The sequence below is a fragment of the Ambystoma mexicanum genome, chromosome 12 (genome assembly GCF_040938575.1).
Source record: "Ambystoma mexicanum isolate Mex_15411 chromosome 12, UKY_AmexF1_1, whole genome shotgun sequence".
Lineage (NCBI taxonomy): Eukaryota > Metazoa > Chordata > Amphibia > Caudata > Ambystomatidae > Ambystoma > Ambystoma mexicanum.
This window is the reverse complement of record NC_090936.1, coordinates 45,498,186-45,519,023: the sequence shown is the minus strand read 5'-3', so window position 1 is coordinate 45,519,023 and position 20,838 is coordinate 45,498,186. Positions and strand designations below refer to the sequence as shown.

General features: G+C 45.3%; 1 protein-coding gene across 1 annotated transcript in view; it reads right to left on the bottom strand.

Annotated features, from left to right (window-relative positions):
* The window catches only part of FRMD4A (FERM domain containing 4A), an 897,536-nt gene that overhangs the window by 676,716 nt on the left and 199,982 nt on the right, over positions 1-20,838 (bottom strand). The gene's annotated exons all lie outside the window — the stretch shown is intronic.

Here is a 20,838-nt window from a genome sequence, read left to right as displayed (position 1 = left end):
TTTGGAAATAACCGCTATTTTTCAACTATCGCTAACTCATAATGAGGGCCTGCGGTTTTTGACATTACATGCTGCAATCTTCAACTCTTTCTACAGGCGGCTGTCCAGAGAATGCATTAATAACGGAGAGAGTCCATGCGGAGCGACAAGGGCGGGTGCAAGAAAAAGTGGCATGTCAACCCCACTGTCTTCAGTGGGGCCAGAGTTTTTGTTTTTAGGGCCAGTGTGGGTCTGACGGTCAAACTCTGATAAATGTATCCATATTTGCTAAAGTTGCAATTTTAATGGGTTATTTATAACACGCTTAATATCCAGAGGTTTCTAAGCGCAGACCCGGGGATTGAACTTGTGATGCTCTGCATCATCTTGCATCCAAGATCAGCGCCTTGCCCCTGAGCTATCCTCCCAAGCAGGGGCGTTGCTAGGGGGGGCTAAAGGAGCTACACAACCCATATAAACTGTTTTTATAAATTGATTTATGTGGTAAGTACTACATTACATTATTATCAAGCATTTGGAATCGGCACACCTCGATGCGATTTATGGATTAATTTGGTGTGATACAGCTGGATTATTCTTCTTTCTTCTTGCTGACAGATTTTATCCATCAGCGGTGTACATTGTAACATTGGGGTCCCGGGAGGATAGCTAAGGGACAATGCGCTCGCCTTGGAAGCAAGAAGATGTAGAGCAACACCGGTTCGATCCCTGGGTCCAGCTTAGAAACCTCTGGGTATTAATCTCCTTATAAATAATCATTTAAAATTACAAATAAAAATGAGTAATGCTTGAACCTCATTACTCCATCCTCTCTGGTTGAGTGTGTAGTGGTGGGTTGTTTTTTTTTCAGGGTTTGCGTGGACTTGTCCCTTTTTTCACAGGGTCTTCACGGCTGGCTATGGGGGACTCAGACAACTCATGCAGAATGTTACACTTCACTCCTAGAGTGACAACGGGAGTACTGTTTGCCAATCCGCCACCCACACAACCGGCTCTGTGCGCACTGAACAACAGACTCCACAGTAAGAGTTATTTTTGTTACACATAGCTTTCTGACAATAATTTCCTCCGTTTCTCAATTGTTTTTTTTCTGTATTTACATATTTTTACATCTCTTGCTGATGTCTACTTTCTCCTTTTGTCAACCCAAGCTTTTCTCCGTCCAGCCTCTCACTTTAGATCTGGCTACGAGAAGTGTTAGCTTTCTCACACAGCCTAATGGTAATGTAACAAAGCATTTGCCACATGACACTAACCCCTGAAAGGCAGTATTTCACAAAAGTCAGTCTGGCTCACCCTCCATTGCACTCATGATTCTGCCCATGCGAAGGGTTTAACTCAGTGCAGTCCTTGCAGTTTGTTTGTCTAGATGCACTGAACACGCGATACAACTCATGCGAGGCGTACGCCATTAAGATAAAGTCCGACATAACAGCTTCATCAATGTCTTTTCCTTTTCATCTTGTCCCCACACATCTCCGCTGCAGAATTCTCTCATACCTCCCCCCCCCCATTGGTATCACTCTCTGGGGTCTTGCTTATCTTGTCTCTTGCTCTTGCTTACTCTGTATGTCTTCAATGCCACTCTTCTCTCCCACTTATACCTGACTAGTTTTTCTGTTCCTCACCGGTTTCTTCCTCCTTCGTGCACCCCAGCGATCTGTCTTACTGCGACGCAGTGGCACGGCCGCACCCTAGATCCCTTGCATGCCAATGTCCCAAAGTTCTGCCATGACAATATCGCGTTGAATCCGACTACATGACTGTTCAAGTTTGAGAGAGGGCAAACTGATGTCTGAATAGTTACACGCCCTCTGTCCATGGGTGGTAAATTCTTTGCCATCTAGTGAAGTGTTTCATAACCTCTGGGAGAAGCAAGTTGTGTAGGGTGATGTGACGAATCACGGTTATTCATCCCTTCTCCCCAGGGGCCGCAACCCCCTTTGAGGCTAGCTGGTCAGCCGGCTCAGCATGACACTCCCTAGGGGCCTAGGCAAGTGGGACCTCACTAGGAGTGACTCCCCCTTAGGGAACAAGGACTCCCATTCCTGTGAGGAACTTCCTAGGCCACATAGAATAGCCGCATATATGGGACTGCCTGTTTTGAAGAGTAATGTGACATCGTTATATTTGGCTGAAGGCAATGCTGGAACAAACTGACATGAAAATGGAAAGGAATTGTCTCTTTAAGAGGGGATGTGCACTTAACTGGGACGAGTGGAGTAAGGAGGGATAGTATCATTCGCCGGGGAAGCCCCTTGACATCATCACACCTTGGAGAGGTGGCGGGGATTCAAGCCGCGGAGCCCATGACTTGCGAGGAAGTAAAGAACACCAGTACGGGACACTAGAGGCTTGGCGCCGGCAACATTAAGTGGAGGAGACAAACCCTGTGACAGGTGGTGGAATGACCAAAACAATACCATGGCTGGCAGGACGCCCGCACAATGCGCCAAAACCATCACAGCTGGGAACATGAGCAGCCCCCTAGCACCAGCGCCCGTATACAGCAGTGACCAGAGGCAAAGCCGAGAACTGGACGTCGGCAGACATAAGGAACAAGTAGGCAGATACTGAAGAGGAATACCCTACAACAGGGGTCTCCAACCTTTACGTTAGCTAGAGCTACTTGTAGTGGAGGCCAACAGTGGAGAGCTACTAGCGGGTGATATCGGGGTGGGGATATTTATAAACCTCTGAATTGTTACCAATATTTTTTGGGCTCGAATATTTCCTCCTCTATAAACAGATGGAATAACATATGCCTTCACGATTATATTAAGAACTTCAAAAACCCCTTTGTTGCATTATTATTTATTAGTAGCTGTCTCAAAAAGACAGATATTTGTTGGACTACCACACAAATATCCTGTAATTTTTGTGCCCTTCCTTTGCGTTTTATGCAGTCTTTCTACATGCTAGGCACACTATTGTTTTCCAAATGTGCATTTCACACTTACATAAAAAAAAAAAGTAATTTCCAAACTGAAAAATGTTGCTTGCGTTCACAAGTTTTCTTTGAAATTTTTTTTTTGTCAGGCACCACACATACTCTGTTATTTGCCAGTAAGATAGCTCAGCGGGTTGAGCGCTCGCTGCTGCGATCTGAGCGTGATCTGCAGGTCGCAGGTTAAAATCCCGGCAAGGCCAACTCAGCCTTTCATTCTTCTGAGGTCGATACATGAGTACCAATTTCAGTTGGGTGATATTGCATGTAAATATGTGCTTTGTAAAGCGCTTTGGATTAAGGCGCTATATAAATAACACATCATTATCATTATTTGTGTGCCCCTCTGTGTTTTAGCACATGTTATATTTATAAATATGTTATATGCTTGTCAAACTGGTTAATCACAAATAAATGTTTCTGTTATGCTGACAGCAATTTTTAGGAAATTAAACTGTGGGTTCATGGGTGCCAACTTTTGATTTTCACAGGGGCAGAAATATCCCCACCTCAGCCCTGAAGATAAGCAAGCAACCAGCCCAACCCATACCCTGGCCAAACACCTTGTATAGCACTTTTTTGTATAATGCATTGCAAAATGTCATACAATTAACAACCTGTAGTTTTGAATATATAACATCTCAGCATCGGTCTGTCAACCTGCTGAACTACCCTGGTAGGCTTCTACTGTACAGCGTGTCTATGGATTGCTTAATGTACTAAAAGTGGGTGTACTTGTGTCATGGAAGTGATTTAAAGTGGAAATGTACGGTGTGGAATTTGGAAAGAAACCACCTGAAAGAAATTGCACCATTTTTTAAATATTATTTTGAACATTTCCAGGCGAGCAGCAGTGCTATTGTGATATTTTTATTGCGTGGTCACAATGATCCTGCTCCTGCCCCAGCCCCTCCAACATCTCTGGCTAACAAGAGCAGCTTGCTTAAGAAAGACTGTCGTGGGGGCGCACTAGGCCAACTGTGGTACTACAGGCGGCCTGCAGAAGCATAACGTGATACTGACATTTGTCAGTGGATTTACAAGCAGTTCCAAGTGGCACAGTAGCCAAGTTCTCTGCCTGCAATTGGGCTGACTAGGGTTCGGATCCTGAACACGGAACATGGCTACACAAACACCATTAAATAATATAACTTAGGATTAACGTTTATTTTTCGGTATCTTCAGCGCGAGCGACTGAAAAGGCTCAGGCGAGCTACTAGTCGCCTGCGATCGACTGTTTGGCGACCTCTGCCCTACAAGGTTCCCCTGCACAAACTGAGGTACCGGGGAACTTGGGAAGAGCGCAAGGCCACCAGGGCACCATGACATGTATGGCGAAACTCATCAGTCCTAATGATGAGATACTAACTATAAGACTGTCCAAGGACACTTAAAAACCCACCAAAGCCAGTAACACGTAACCCAGATGGGGAAAGGGAGGTATTAAAGGAAGAGAGAAACTCGTCCCAGTACAAATAACGAAATATTATCAATAAGATCAGCTAATTGCAACATGCTCGCCTTGGAAGCAAGACGACACGGAGCAACACAGGTTCGATCCCTGGGTCTGCGCTTAGAAACCTCTGGGTATTAAGCGCGTTATAAATAACCTAGTATATCATTAAACAGTGGTCTAGTAATTCTATAGGGGCAAGAGAAAGAATCAGAACATAAACTAAGTTATCCAATGACTCAAGATTTGAATATTGCAAAAAGCACGATGCAACTTTGCACAAAGAGAGATGTGATTTAAGACTGGCAAGTGAACAAGATAAAGGAACGTATAATCCAAGAAAGAAAACCCAAGAGAAAGAAAATCATACTTGGGGGAAAATACACACCCACGCTAGGAAAGCTTAAACTAAAAGCCTGGAAGAGGTCTACTAATGTAGACCAGACTGTGAGGAGGGAAGAGGTCAAAAAGACAGCGTTGAAGAGAATTTAAAACCTAAGTATATTTTGGAAGAGCCACAAGATCTTATCAAATAATCTATCCAAGGAAGATTACACTAAGGAACATTTGCACCAGAGACAAATGTTTACATAAAAGAGACTATCAGAAGACACAAGAAGGCCAGGGGAAAGGCCACACTCTCTTGGTCTAGTTTAAGTTAGTTATGTATAGTGGTAGAGTCAGGTAGAGTTAGTTTGGACAGAGGACATATTTTCAATTCTTTTAGATAGGCAGGGTGTTCCCTCTTCTAATAAGGAAAGGTAGACTTTATTCTTAATGTTATTAAAAGACAATTCATAATGACCTTAGTTTGTCCGACTCCCTCTTCCGACCCGCCACAGTGATCACCATAGAAATTGTTTGGGGCTGATTTCAGCTGTGCCTTGAGGGCCCCCTGTGGCCCTGCCACTTCAGGACTGTCAGATCATCAGTTCCCATTCCCAAACTAGAAATGCAGGTGTGCAAAGTGGACACTCCCAGCAAGACCTGAAGTCCTCACAGTCGCTGTGTTTTGGCACAGTGCTGACCGTCTGCTTGCGCAGCTGAAGAGACGCTGGGGGTGCTAGCTTGCTGCCCACTGCACTTTCACCAGGCCGCGAGGGTCTTGAACTTACATCATTGTTAGAAATTGACAAGTGGGGAACAGACTCCGAAGTCACTAATATAAGCAAGACCTGCTCTGCTTGAGCTGCAATGAAGGGCCAGGAAAAGCCTTTATTCAGCCTGTCTTTGGGACAAGGGAATTTATCAAACTGGGGTGTGTGTGTATATATACCAGAATGAGGGGGAGTGTACCCGATAGGTGTATTTACATTGGCAACACATTTTTTTACCATTATTAAAAATATTTTGGGGATGTTCACTTGTCTCACTCCTGATTGTCGCACAAATTGGGGAATGTTGGCACCTCCTTCAGAGCCCCTGGCTATTCTGAGTGGGTGGGGGGTTGGGGAGTGCTGCAGGCCCTACTGTCATGCCGCCGGCGTCTAGTCGCCGGTGGAGGCTATGGAACGCCTGGCGTTGGCGGCGCCATTAGGTCATCCATTGCTTTTCCCTGTTCCTTTCCCAGGTTGCCGCTCTAGTCTTTCCTTTTCATTTTCCCGGCTTCACTATTTAAGCACCGCCCACTTCCGGGTTCGGTGCGTTGCAACTTTGTTTCTTTCCGAGTTGCTTGCTCCGTTGTGTTTTTCCTCGTTCCATATTTGCTACCCTTTGATCTCCAGTCGGCGTCACTTCGCCGTTCGCCTTCTTTGTTTCTTTCCCTTCCGTGGCGCTCCGCCACTTTCTGGTTTTCTCTGTGCCCCTTGTCCTCCCCTACTCCTTCATTTTTCACTACTGGATTCTTCCAAGGACCTGCTTCGCTTTCCATCGCCTGCTCAAGACCCTCGATCCAGCCATTCTGCTTCTTACATCGGGTCTACTGAATTGCTGCACTTCGCTCTCTAAAAGCTACAGGATCGTGACTTTGTTCTCCGAGGGTTTTTTTAGGCATCCGCCTTTTTCCCTCTTTACCCGGTCCCTGCGGGAAGGAAGCCTCTTGCTTCCCTGCTTGGCAGGGAATCAGGGTGGCTTCCCACCGCGGACGACCATACCTCCTCTCTAAAAAGAAGAAGACTGGAAAAAAGGTATTCCGCCACGACACTTCGCCAGAAGACTCAGGTGAGGAGGAAGCCAAGGAGGTAGTTAACATCATTGATAAACCTACCGAGGTTCCGGAGGTTGACAGTTTGCAACGCCAACAGTTAAGAACCATGGCCTCACCTGAGCAGGTGCAAGAACTGCTAACTGCTGTACATAACCTCACTCAAGAGTTACAGGCAGTAAAGACGGAGAACACTACCCTTAGACAGAGGTTGGACCGCTTTGAGCAGTCACGCAGTGATCTCCCTCCTATGCCATTATCCTGTGGCAAATACGACGGAACACCTAACAAATTTAAGGAATTCATGGAGGCTTGCGTGATCTATTTCACATTTAGACCTCAGTCTTACGCCTCAGACCAAGCCCGCATAGGGTTCCTCATTTCCAATTTGACCGGGAATGCCCTGGCTTGGGCAGCCCCTTTGGTAACCAGTGCCAGTCCTCTTCTTCAGGATTATGCTGGATTTACCGCCCAGTTCAAACTTGCGTTTGAACAACAAGAGACTACCTTATTAGCCAGTGAACAGCTACTGGATATCCGTCAGGGAAGCATGGACCTTTTGTCTTATATTTCCCGATTTAAAAGGGTGGCGGCTGATGCGGGTTGGCAAGAGAATGCCCAATACACAATCTTTCGTCGAGGCCTCAGAGAAGACCTTAAGGATGAACTTGCTAGGGTTAGCCGCCCTTCTACACTCACGGAGCTTTGGGCCACGGTACTCCAGCTCGACTTTCGGTTATCGGAAAGACGGTCTGAGCGGCGGAGACAACGTGGTTTTCCCGTTACCTCTAACCCGGCTACGTCCTGTTCCGTTCCCTCGGGTTCGGTAAGAGACGAGCCCATGCAGATCGGAACTACCAGGGGACCGCTTGCCCCCGAAGAACGGAAGCGGCGCAGAGACCTCAATCTGTGCATGTACTGCGGTTCCAACACCCATGTTCTGAGGGACTGTTCGGACGTACCTCCCCGCAGGTCGGGAAACGCCATACCTCGGAACTAGTAGGGACCAGTTACCGAGGGGGCTATCCTGGTCCCTATGTCTCTTTGTCCATAACACCTACCATCAACTCCTCCGAAGACAATCGGCTCATGGTCATTGCAGTCCAGTTGAACCACCTACATCAGACATTCGAGGTCCTAGCTCTATTAGACTGCGGAGCAGCTGGATGTTTTATGGACGTCGTCTGGGCTGACAAGACTGGTATCAGTCGTCTGGAGAAGGAGGAAGATCAAAAGGTCGAGGGCGTTGATGGTACACTGCTAAGCTCCGGTCTTATCACTCATGCCACCGCACCCATGATCATGAAGGTTCTCCATCATACTGAGACCATCCAATTCGACTTGATTCGAGCTGCTCACTTCCCTGTCATCCTGGGGGTTTTCTGGCTCCGGAAACATAACCCTACGATTGATTGGACCAAGAACCAACTGTCTTTTTCTTCTAGCTTTTGCAAGAAGTCTTGCTCAATACAATCCGTGGCTGCAACTATCCATACTCTTCCGGACCCTCTTACTCTGACTGATGTTCGATCCGTGAACAATATACCTAAGGAGTGTCTTCATTATCCGGAGGTCTTTGAGGGAGAAGGACCTCAAGAACTACCCCCACATCGACCCGAAGATTGCCATATCACCTTGGTTCCCAATGCAGTGGTTCCGTTTGGCCGCATGTTTTCTCTTTCACTCAAGGAGAAGAGAGTTCTCAAGGACTACCTGGACTCAAATTTACAACACGGTCTCATTCAACATTCCCATTCGCCTGCGGGGGCATCTTTGTTTTTTGTTCCGAAAAAAGGTACAGATGAATTAAGACCGTGTATTGATTACCGGGGCCTAAATCAAGTTACAGTAAGAGACCGTTATCCCATGCCTCTCATGAAGGATATCCTAGAGGCGGTGCAGGGAGCACGGATCTTCACTAAGATCGACCTTCGAAGAGCCTACCATCTTTTACGCATCCATCCTGGGGACGAATGGAAGACTGCGTTCCGGACTCCGTTCGGTCATTACGAGTATCGAGTAATGCCGTTCGGTTTGGTTAATGCTCCATCTATCTTTCAGCGTTTTATGGACAGAACATTCTCTGATCTTCTTTTTCATAGTGTCATAATCTACCTGGATGATATCTTGATATTCTCAAAAACCGCACAGATCCATAGCACTCATATCATTCAAGTTCTTAAAAGGCTACAGGACCACCATCTCAAGGCCAATGTAGAGAAGTGTGTCTTTGGAGTTTCTCAGGTGATCTACCTTGGGTTTATTCTTTCTGCGGAAGGCATCCGCATGGATCCAACAAAGACCGAAGCTATTTTGCATTGGCCTACTCCGGAATCTGTTAAGGACATCCAAAGGTTCCTTGGGCTTGCGAATTTCTATCGCAAATTCATTCAGGGATTCTCGGAGACGGTTCTCCCTATTACTAGTCTACTCAAGAAGACGTCCAAACCTTTTTCCTGGACTCAAGACGCTGATCAAGCCTTCTTATTGTTAAAGGAGAAGTTTTGTTCTGCACCCATCCTTCGGCAACCCGACCAAGGATTAAGATTCATTGTTGAGACCGATGCCTCGTCAGCTGCCTTGGGTGCAGTCCTCTTAGAGGAACATGCTGGTCTTGAATACCCAATAGCCTATCTTTCCAAAACTTTGAACGAAAGTCAATCACATTACTCTGTTATTGAGAAGGAACTTCTGGCCATGAAGACGGCTTGCGAAGAATGGCGTCATCTACTACAGGGAGGAACACACCCTTTTGAAATAAGGACGGATCACAAGAACCTCAAAGTCCTACAAAATATGGAGTGCGTCAATTCACGTCAGGCCCGTTGGGCCCATTTCTTCTCCCAGTACGACTTTCTATTGACCTATCTCCCGGGATCTAAGAATATTCTAGCAGATGCACTCTCTCGGAGGCCATGTTCCGGTGTAACGAACAGGGAACTTCCCAGTTTACTGTTAACTGACGTAAGATTCATATATACCGTAGATGCCTTTTTGGAGAAGGTACGTAAAGGCACACCATCTGAGGGAATTTCTCATACCATTCCTCACTCAGATGACATCTCCATACAGGATGGCCTGGGATTCAAGCAACATCGTCTCTACCTACCTGATTCCCAGACTCGACGCACCGCACTAGGATGGTGTCATGACGATCTTGTGGCTGGTCACCGAGGGGCGAAGAACACTCTGGAACTTCTTCGGCGGAGTTTTTGGTGGCCAGATATGTCGAAAGAGGTGGACTTGTATGTCCGCTCTTGCCCTGTATGCTGTAGATCCAAGCATTCTACCCAACGACCCATTGGTTACCTACAGCAGAGTGAGGTACCGAAGAGACCCTGGAGTATTATCTCCACAGATTTCATCGTAGAACTGCCCGCTTCAGAGGGATGTTCCTGTATCATGGTCACGGTCGATTGTTTCTCTAAAATGGCCCACTTTACACCCTTGGCTGGGTTACCTACGGCAGCAGAGATGGCAACCGTGTTTGCAAGAGAGATCTTCCGTTTACACGGAATCCCCAGTAAGATAATCTCAGACAGAGGATCCCAATATACGTCACACTTCTGGAGAGAACTTTGTAAGAGACAGGGGATTGAGCGTGCACTATCGTCTCGTTTCCATCCCCAGACCAATGGACAAACAGAAAGGACAAACGCTACTCTTGAGCAATATCTACGTTGCTTCACCAACAACCAGCAGGACAATTGGGTTAGTTTACTCTCGACTGCAGAGTTTGCCTACAATAACGCTGTTAACAGTGCCACTGGTCTTAGCCCTTTCTACTGTTCTTATGGGTATCATCCCAGTTTCACTCCTTTCTTTTCTCTTGTCCCTTCTACGGTCCCTTCTGTAGACTCCCTTCTCCTCTCTTTGCAAGAAGCCCATATGTCTGCCATCAATAGTCTTCGGGCAAGTAGTCAGCGCTATTGTAACCAGACTAACCCCAAGCGCTTGCCTTCCCCCACTTGGCAGAAGGGAACCAAAGTGTGGTTATCCACTAAATACCTCCCACGTTGGCTTCACCCCTCTAAGTTGTCCCCCAGATTCCTGGGCCCGTTTCCCATCCTGCGTAGGATCAACCCAGTTGCCTATCGGCTTTCTTTGCCCAAACACATGAACCGCTTACACCCTGTTTTTCATTCCTCTCTCTTGAGGGAGTTTAGGCCAGATCCCTATCACCGCTCCATTCCGGCTGTTCCGTCTCCGGTTACCCTACCCCCGGAAGAGTACGAGGTGGCCTCCATATTGGACTCCCGCTTTCGGGGTGGGCGCCTGGAATACCTTATCCATTGGAAAGGTTACCCCCATTCTGAGGATTCCTGGGAACCTGTCTCCCATGTCCATGCCCCGTCTTTAGTTCAGAGGTTTCACCGTCTCTTCCCAGGCAAGCCGGGGAGGTATCCCATTGGAAGGGGGCATACTGTCATGCCGCCGGCGTCTAGTCGCCGGTGGAGGCTATGGAACGCCTGGCGTTGGCGGCGCCATTAGGTCATCCATTGCTTTTCCCTGTTCCTTTCCCAGGTTGCCGCTCTAGTCTTTCCTTTTCATTTTCCCGGCTTCACTATTTAAGCACCGCCCACTTCCGGGTTCGGTGCGTTGCAACTTTGTTTCTTTCCGAGTTGCTTGCTCCGTTGTGTTTTTCCTCGTTCCATATTTGCTACCCTTTGATCTCCAGTCGGCGTCACTTCGCCGTTCGCCTTCTTTGTTTCTTTCCCTTCCGTGGCGCTCCGCCACTTTCTGGTTTTCTCTGTGCCCCTTGTCCTCCCCTACTCCTTCATTTTTCACTACTGGATTCTTCCAAGGACCTGCTTCGCTTTCCATCGCCTGCTCAAGACCCTCGATCCAGCCATTCTGCTTCTTACATCGGGTCTACTGAATTGCTGCACTTCGCTCTCTAAAAGCTACAGGATCGTGACTTTGTTCTCCGAGGGTTTTTTTAGGCATCCGCCTTTTTCCCTCTTTACCCGGTCCCTGCGGGAAGGAAGCCTCTTGCTTCCCTGCTTGGCAGGGAATCAGGGTGGCTTCCCACCGCGGACGACCATACCTCTTCTCTAAAAAGAAGAAGACTGGAAAAAAGGTATTCCGCCACGACACTTCGCCAGAAGACTCAGGTGAGGAGGAAGCCAAGGAGGTAGTTAACATCATTGATAAACCTACCGAGGTTCCGGAGGTTGACACCTACACGTCTCGCGAGCGTCTTTAGGCCACCCACCGACTGTTTCAAAAATTGGCTGATAATGGGAAAGGCATTGCCATAAACGAATATCAATCAATATAATTGGCTGAGCAATCCACTGTGAATTGTCCTGGGACGCATTTCAGTGCACTCTTGTTTTGGTTTGTCAGTGCAGTTACACAAGGCGGGAGCTTATATAAAAAACTGTCTTGGCACTCCCCCGTACGGGGAGCAGTCAAGCCTGAACTGCCAGGCCATGCTTCCCCTGCACGGGCTCTTATTACTCGTAAGATGAGTTTATATACCATAAAAAAGATGAGACAGGAAATGGTACAATAAATAGCAAATGGCAAGCGACTAGATTTTCCCATTAAAATCCAAGATGAAGCTGCCCCACCCTCGTGCCTCAACCACGTGTTAATAAGCACTCGAACAGGCAGGCACAGCTGCTCTGAGAAGAGAGAAACAAAGTTATGAAAACAGAGCTTTTGAAAAACCCCGGATTCCCCCCTCTAATACCCCTCAGCTCACCGTACAACGCAAATGAAGATAACCCAAAACCACCGACAGATGCATTTCAACTTTCTGTGTGTTTATGAGGTTGCACCAAAGCGTTCCGTCTTCTCTTTCTGCAACCTTTTGAACTGGATGGTCTCCAGCCAGCCCTCTGACTGGGGATCTCCAAACAGCCCTTTAAGATGAGTAGCAGCTCCCTCGAGATAGATGGGGATGCTGATGCGTACTCATGCATCAAATCACTATGACAACTCAATAGTTTGGCAAAGGGAGTCCGTTTAATGACAAGCACATAAAGCGGGGAGTACAATGAACACCAGCAACCGCTCGATCTTCTCTCTCGCTTCCAACTCCACTTAATTTCAGAAAAAAACACAGTATTTCTAGCAAAGATTTGTCATCATTGACGCGCAATCTTAAAAACCTAACATGCAACGTGATTGGTTATAGGAAGGCAACTTTATCATAGGTACTATATCTGTATGTGGTAACGGGGAGAGGGGATTGGACAATCAATGTCAGGTGGGGCAACTAAGCCCTTCCTTCAAAATGGCCACTACGAACGTCACTAAAAGTATAACGTTGCATTGGCTCTACTCTCTATAGGACCCTAGATTACACGGTCCACTATGATTGGGTTGGCATCAGCCCCACTCATACTTTTCCACTTATGTCTAGCAGCATACAGAAAGACCAGCCAGGTGCAGGGAGTTTGTCTGCACCCCAGCTTCCCTCCCATTATGTTACAATCAATCATCACCTCAGTGGTCATGTGTCATTTACTCTTTTGTAGTTTGGCCTCGAGTCTGCTTCTTGGTCTGAGATTTTTTACGGAGTATGGGCATGGCAGAGATCCATGTGTAGGTGGGAAAGTCTCACTCTTCCTGCCTGCCTTGACACGTGACTAGATCACCATGAAATCGGCCTCTGCTTTGTGTATTTGTGTATTTGATTTACTTCTGCCAGTCTTCTACCATCTGTGCCTTATCTTCACCTTTCTGAACAGGCTACTCTGTTCTTTTCTCCTTAATTGTATCCACTGTTGGCCTTTTCCAAAAAGATACGACCTTGGCTTCTTAGCATGGTTACCTTCAGCTGAGTTTCGCTCCGTCTTAATTCTCAATTTGTTTGCTGCAATACTCTCCTCTCGAGGCCTTTAGAAACCTTTGTTTGATTCTGCTCATGTGCGTAGTGGAGTTACACTCATGTATAAAATGCTTTCGAGGTATATATATTGGTGATTGCCGCAATCTATTTACTGTTAAACATAAGCAAACTTAACGATTTCTTTGCTTCTTGCGGTTTCCTGCATCTGTACATGCTTAAACTAACTGAATGTCTTCATCGTGTATATGGCATAAGTTTTTTCATCTTGGGTTCAAGATGTCATTTATCCATAGTATCTCCTTTTGACTTCGTTTTCTATCAGCATTCTCTGGTCTTATATCATCTATGTGTGTGTCCGTTCGATGTCTTATGAGGTCTCCATTCGTCTTCCTTCATTATCTTCTTGGCTTCTTCGGGTATTTCATTCTGACAACCGTCATTTTGTCTTGACTGTAGAGATGGTTTTCTCAATGGGTACCTCACTGTCCAGGTTTTCTTAGGTGTCGGTACTTCAATAGATGCTGTTACTCTTATATGCACTGGGTAGAACCCAAGCGCTGCTCTTTGCTGGTTTATTTGTTCTTCATACGTCATAAACTTTGGCGTGAAAGTACTGGGTAGTACGAAGTGGGTGGCTGGAGTGTGGATGACACTTGGCACTTCCTCTTCACTTTCTTTTCGCTTCCTGTTCCCCTACTCGTGATAACCATACATTGTCCACAGACATACACTGTCTTTTCCCATCTGTAAATGTCCCACATCCCCCAACATCCCCATGCTGTCAAATAAGCAGAACTGAAGGATTACTGCTAGAAGGTTTTGAATTAATCATAACCTCTGGCAATGCCCTAGATAGTCATTAAGACAAACACGTTTTCAACCTCCCATGCCATTACAGAAGGGGAAAGACATTGCAGATGTGTGCCACATGTTAAGACAGGTTAGCGGCAGCCTGGACAAATCATCATCGGAAGGCCGGGTATTCCCCTAGGCCCCCAAGGCTTTCCTCATGCTATGTTTATTACGTTACTTGGTATTTCTATAGCACCTTAATGCCATTATTATGACTTCAAAGCGCTGTGGGGTGAATGACCCTCTGGCACAACATAGACTGCACAGGCTGGAATAAAAGAGCATTACGTTGCATGCAAATAGTATTTGCTATAATTTCAAGTGACTGTTCACTGGTTAGCCGAGCTGACTAGTGCAGTGACATTATTATAGCCGTAGTATGAAGAGTGGTCAGTCACGGAATGGATCACTAGGTCATTAACCATGTACAAGCTCTGCCCTAGTCCAAGAGGGGCTTTGCTAAAGGTGAAACGGAGACTGGTATACATCAGTCTCTCACATCCAAGGACAAGTCTATGCAGTTAAGAGCCAGTGCTGTAGTTTACATAGAGTGCGCACAAAAGATTATTAACAAGCAAATGATATGCTGATTGGTCACATGTGTCAAAGATGCATTTAATTCATGCCCACTTGCCAGGCCGTGTTTCAGAACAGCCAGACCTATATGGCATTCAAAGGCCAGATAGCAGGCGTTCGACATGAAGCATAGAGCATGATAAATTATTTAGTTATTGAGCTTCTGTACTGTGCAGAATCACCACAGCAGTGGTCTAGAAACACCTCTGCTTGGCCGGCTTTTAGGGTTTTTTGTGTCCCCATACTGGTATCACGGTGTGGGTCTATTTGACCTAAATATTTGACCTAATCACATTAGATCACATTTATTTGACCTCTTTTTTGTCTAAAATATGGGGGGAGACCCCGCAACCTCCTCACTTCCCCTCAACCTGATCTACCCCCTTACCCACCCCATATATATATATATTTAATTACATTTGTCTGAAAAAAAGTTTAAAAAAATTAGATCGATTGTTTTTAGGTCAATTATGCTAATACCGGTATCACCAGACCTTCTACTGCTGAAGGAAATTGAAAAAATGTAAGAAAGACAGGAAAGAAGTGACAGGAGGAAAAGAGAAATGGATTTAAGTTTCAAATGTGTGAACACGTGAATGGAAAGGATGCAAATAATGAGACATGGATGTACTATATGGGTGCACGTAGGGTGGGAGAGGTGCTCTGGCTGTCCTAAGTATAAGGAAACACTTGATTGGCCGCCTCACCTCTTGGCTAGGTTGTGTCCTTCCAAGATCTAGAGAAGTAGGCTGCCAAGGACAAAATTGTCCAATATATGTGTTGCTCATGTCACAAAGCTGACAATAGTCTTCACATTGAAAACTGAATAAAAGCAGAACCCATGAAAGACACAATTTAAGATTCAACGATGAAGCTTTAAAAGGCTGCAAACGAAAACATATGTTATTTTTATGTATTTCAAAAGACAGAGGCAGCCTATACGCCCTTGTTTTTGCCTCCCCACTGTTGTTTTCGTCATGCAACCAAGTAAGCCTTCTTGTAACAACGCCACGATGCCCTTACGCTCCTTGTGCGCTATATAAATGTAATAAATAAATAAATAAATAAACCGGTCAAATAGTCACAGAAGCCACAGGGCCAAGTTCATTATTGTACCGCAGTGTATTGTTGCAATCCAAAAGAAAGATCAAACAGTTTTCTTTCTCCTAGCTTTGAAACACAATTTATTTGTTGGAAAAGTGCCTAGCAAATTCCCAATAAATACATTATTGTGGCATCTTGTCAAATCTTTAAAAATATTCAGTGGAAGATATATGGGTTTTATTAATTTGCTTGAATTAGATTTACCTTTTAAAGGCGTGCAGATGGAAGTCTCACTCGCGGCCGCTAGTCCTGTTCATATTTTGTAGGTAAATTAAGAATGTTTGACCAAGAAGCAGCTGGTACCCTTCACAAGCAACTTCTGCTTTTGTGTATTGAATTTAAAGTCTGTATCTAATGTAGACATATGGTCCCCTTGGTTAAACCACGCATGCCAGAGTACCACCCAGTAGCCATGCCTAAAAGTTCACGTCCAGTTCAGAACTACTGAGCAGTGCATTGTGGGTATGAAAATGAGGTAAAAGCATGCATTTTGCTCCAGAAAAAGTTCACTGGCTTGTAGGGCTGTGCTATTTTATACGTAGGTTTACCGACTCAAGACGAGCAGCTCTCAAAGATGCAGTCGCACACGATAATCACCGTCACCAGGAATCGTTAGTGTGGTCTGATCTGGCATACTTCTGGTTGCAGCATAGGTTATGTTTAGCAAACACCATCAATGTAATGGTGGGTTTAAAAAAGCATGACAAAAGTACTCCTTACTGATATGGGGATGCACCGATAGGTTTTGTTTCTGTGCGTTTGACACTGATGGTGTTTGATACGCATGTGGCTGTCATACCTGGAATTCTCTCAGCCGAGATACGCTATACCCCACCCAGAAGATATTTATTTTGTATTTTATTTTTTGTATTTCTATAGCGCACAGCAGCCCCTAGACATCGCAGTGCTGTTAAAGAGGTAAGTCGGTTTGCTTAGTTACAGGTATCTACACACAGAATGAAAAACTGACAATGGTAAACAGGATAGGGAGCACATGTTAGTCAAACAGCCAGGTTTTGAGGGCTTTGCTGAATGCGAGGTGGTAGGGTCAGCCCTCAGGGTGAGTGGCAAGGAATTCCATTGTCTGGCAGCAATGAAAGGGCAACTGGACCCACCTACTTTGGTGCGTTTGACTCTGGGGGTTACATATATATCTCTAGTCTATAATTACTGTTTGAATGTGACTTTATCACTGTTTTAACAGTTGATGTGATCAACATAAGTTACTTTTTGTGAGGTGCTTTATCGTCTTTGGTCGGGTTCAGAATACATTGAATATAAATGTGGGTCCTAAATGAAGAACATGCACAAATAATGTTTATAAATTCAGTTTTGCACAGCAACTGAAGGCTTCTAGTCTCCACCTAATGGCTCAGTGCATCAGTCTGTGCTTAAAACTAGCTCTTATCCAGAGAAAGGCCTCAGGAAAAGCTCTCCCTGTGCTGCGTGCCTGGCACCGTTTTTTTTAAAAGTGTATTCTTTTTGGAAAACATTTGAAATTCATGCTTCTGAATAGAGAACAGAATGTGTGTCTTTCCCCGAATCCGCCACCACGAACATACATTGTCTGGTTAAGAAAAGCAACACACGCGCAATTGTTGAATTGGTTCATTCAGTCAATGAAATAGAGGCGGTTGATGATGGACTACCATCCGAGTCTGTGTCCCGTTCTTTCTGCCTGAGCAGTACCACCCTGACAAGGGTCTATAGAAAAACGCCAATACACGAGGCATTCTCTAACCAACACAAACTTATTCTTTACTCATAAATGTGTCTTGTTCATAATCCTAAATGTAGAACACTCCATTTTAGCTGCTAAATAGACCATAGTTCATGTACCGTGGAATGTTCACAGATGGCATTGCCAGTGTATATCTTTATTATTTTGTCAATAATTGCACACTGCAAAGTGGGAAAGGAGACCGCTGAAAACCAAGAGCAACACTAACCACAGAAAAAAATAAACACTTAAAAAGACAATTTAAAACAAAATACAGAGAAGGAAGTGCAATTTTTTATTTATTAGTACCCAGCAGTGGAGGTGGGCGGTGGGGTGATGGCCTCCCCACCAGTCAGGGTTCTCAGAGCAGAGGCGTTGCCACATGATAAAACCCCCTCTCTGAGCCTCCTCGGAAGTGTGAGGCCGCCATCTTCCCTGCTCAGGTAAGTGCGGCACCTGCGTTCCCTTCCCCTCATTTCCTGAACCCCAATTTCCATGTCCCCCACCCTATCCACCTCCCTACTTACCTTGACTTCTTCGTCTCTCGATGGTGTTGGGAACATTCAGGGCCTAATTCACAGAAGCATTTTATAATTGCAAATCCTCATTGGAATATGCTCTGTGAATCAGGGCCTCAGTGTTTCTGGCGCATCTGTCGTGGAAATAGCCACCATGGAAAGGGAGAAGGGACTACATGTATTTCCCTTCTACCTGATCCATTGCAGCCATCTTGCATTGTAGTTTATTTACAAATTGAGGAATGGGAAACACGCTGTTTCTCAACTTGAAGAAAAAAAACAATTAGCATCCCGGTACAACGTGCCCGAGATGCTAATAGCAATAAACCCCTCTGGGCGGTGGCTTTACTAGCCTTTGCTGCAGAATGTTACATTTGCCTGACCCAACCTGAGCATCCCCAATTACCGGAAATACCGCTCAATTCTGAACTGGACGGACCCCAGTTGACATATAAGACTGGGGGTCTCCTAACAGCCCTTTAAGATGAGCGTCAGCACCCTCGAGATAGATGGGGATGCTGATGCGTACTCATGCATCAAATAATAATGACAACTCAATAGTTTGGCAAAGGGAGTCCGTTTAATGTCCAGTACAAAAAACAGGGAGTTCAATGAACATCAGCAACCGCTCGATCTTCCTTCTCGCTTAAACTCCAATTAATTTCAGAAAAAACACAATATTTATACCAACAACTCGTCATCATTGACGCGTAATCTTAAAAACCTAACATGCAACCTGATTGGTTATTGGAAGGTAACTTTAACATAGCTACTATATCTGTGTATGGTAACGGGGAGAGGGGATTGGATAATCAATGTCAGGTGGGGCACAAAGCCCTTCCTTAAAAATGGCCACTGTAAACGTCACCAAAAGTACAACGTCTCATTGGTTCTACTAACTATAGGACCCTAAATTACATGGTCCACTATGATTGGGTTGGCATCAACCCCACTCATAATTTTCCACTTACGTCTAGCAGCATGCAAAATAACCAGCCTGGTGCAGGGAGTTAGTCTGCACCCCAGCTTCCCTCCAATTATGTTACAATCATTCATCACCTCAGTGGTCATGTGTAAATTATTTCTTTGTCGTTTGGCCTCGAGTCTGCTCTTGGTCTGAGAAAGTTGAGGAGTATGGGTATGGCAGAGATCCATGCGTAGGTGTGAAAGTCTTACACTTCCATCCTGCTTTGTCACGTGATTCAGACACTGTGAAATCGGCCTCTTCTTCATGTATTTTCGTGTATTTCATTTAATTCTGTCAGTCTTCTATATGTGGCTTATCTTAACCTTTCTGAACAGGATACTCTGTTCTTTTTCTCTTTCATTGTATCCACGGTTGGACTATTCCAGCCCGATACGACCTTGGCTTCTTGGCATGGTTACATTCAGCTGGGTTTCTCTCCGTCTTAATTCTCGATTTGTTTGCTGCAGCACTCTCCTCTTCAGACCTTTAGTCACCTTTGCTCAATTCTGCTCATATGCGTGGTGGATTTTCAATTGCATATAAAGTGCTTTTGAGGTAGATATGTGCATAGTAATGCTTGCCACAATCTCTTTTACTATTAAGCATAAGCAAACTTCACGATTTATTTGCTTCTTGCGGTTTTTTGCATCTGTACACGTTTCAACTAACTTAATATTTTCATCGTGCATATGGTATACGTTTCTGCTTCTTGACATCAATTTCTTCATCTTATGTTCAGGATGTCACTTATCCATGGTATCTCGTCTCTTGTCAGTATTCTCAGGTCCTTATATCTTCTATATGTGCGTCCGTCCGATTCCTCATGACGTCGCAATTTGTCTTCTTTTCGTATCTTCTTGGCTTCTTCAGGTATTACATTCTGAGAACCGTCATTATGTCTTGTCTGTAGATATGGTTTTCTCAATGGGTACCTTACTGTCCAGGTTTTCTTAGGTGTCGGTACTTCACAATAGGTGCTGTTTGTCTGATAGGCACTGGGCAGAGCCCAACTGTATAAATGAGTGTAACTCCACTACGCACATGAGCAGAATTGAGCAAAGGTTACTAAAGGTCTCGAGAGGAGAGTGTTGCAGCAAACAAATCGAGAATTAAAACGGAGCGAAACCCAGCTGAAGGTAACCATGCTAAGAAGCCAAGGACGTATCTGGTTGGAAAAGGCCAACAGTGGATACAATTAAAGAGAAAAGAACAGAGTATCCTGTTCAGAAAGGTGAAGATAAGCCACAGATGGTAGAAGACTGGCAGAAGTAAATCAAATACACAAATACACAAAGCAGAGGCTGATTTCATGGTGATCTAGTCACGTGTCAAGGCAGGCTAGAAGAGTAAGACTTTCACACCTATGCATGGATCTCTGCCATGCCCATACTCCTTAAAAAATCTCAGACCAAGAAGCAGACTCGAGGCCAAACTACAAAAGAGTAAATGACACATGACCACTGAGGTGATGATTGATTGTAACATAATGGGAGGGAAGCTGGGGTGCAGACTAACTCCCTGCACCTGGCTGGCCTTTCTGCATGCTGCTAGGCGCAAGTGGAAAAGTATGAGTGGGGCTGATGCCAACCCAATCATAGTGGACCGTGTAATATAGGGTCCTATAATGAGTAGAGCCAATGGGACGTCGTACTTTTAGTGACGTTCATAGTGGCCATTTTGAAAGAAGGGCTTAGTTGCCCCACCCGACATTGATTGTCCAATCCCCTCTCCCCGTTACCACATACAGATATAGTAC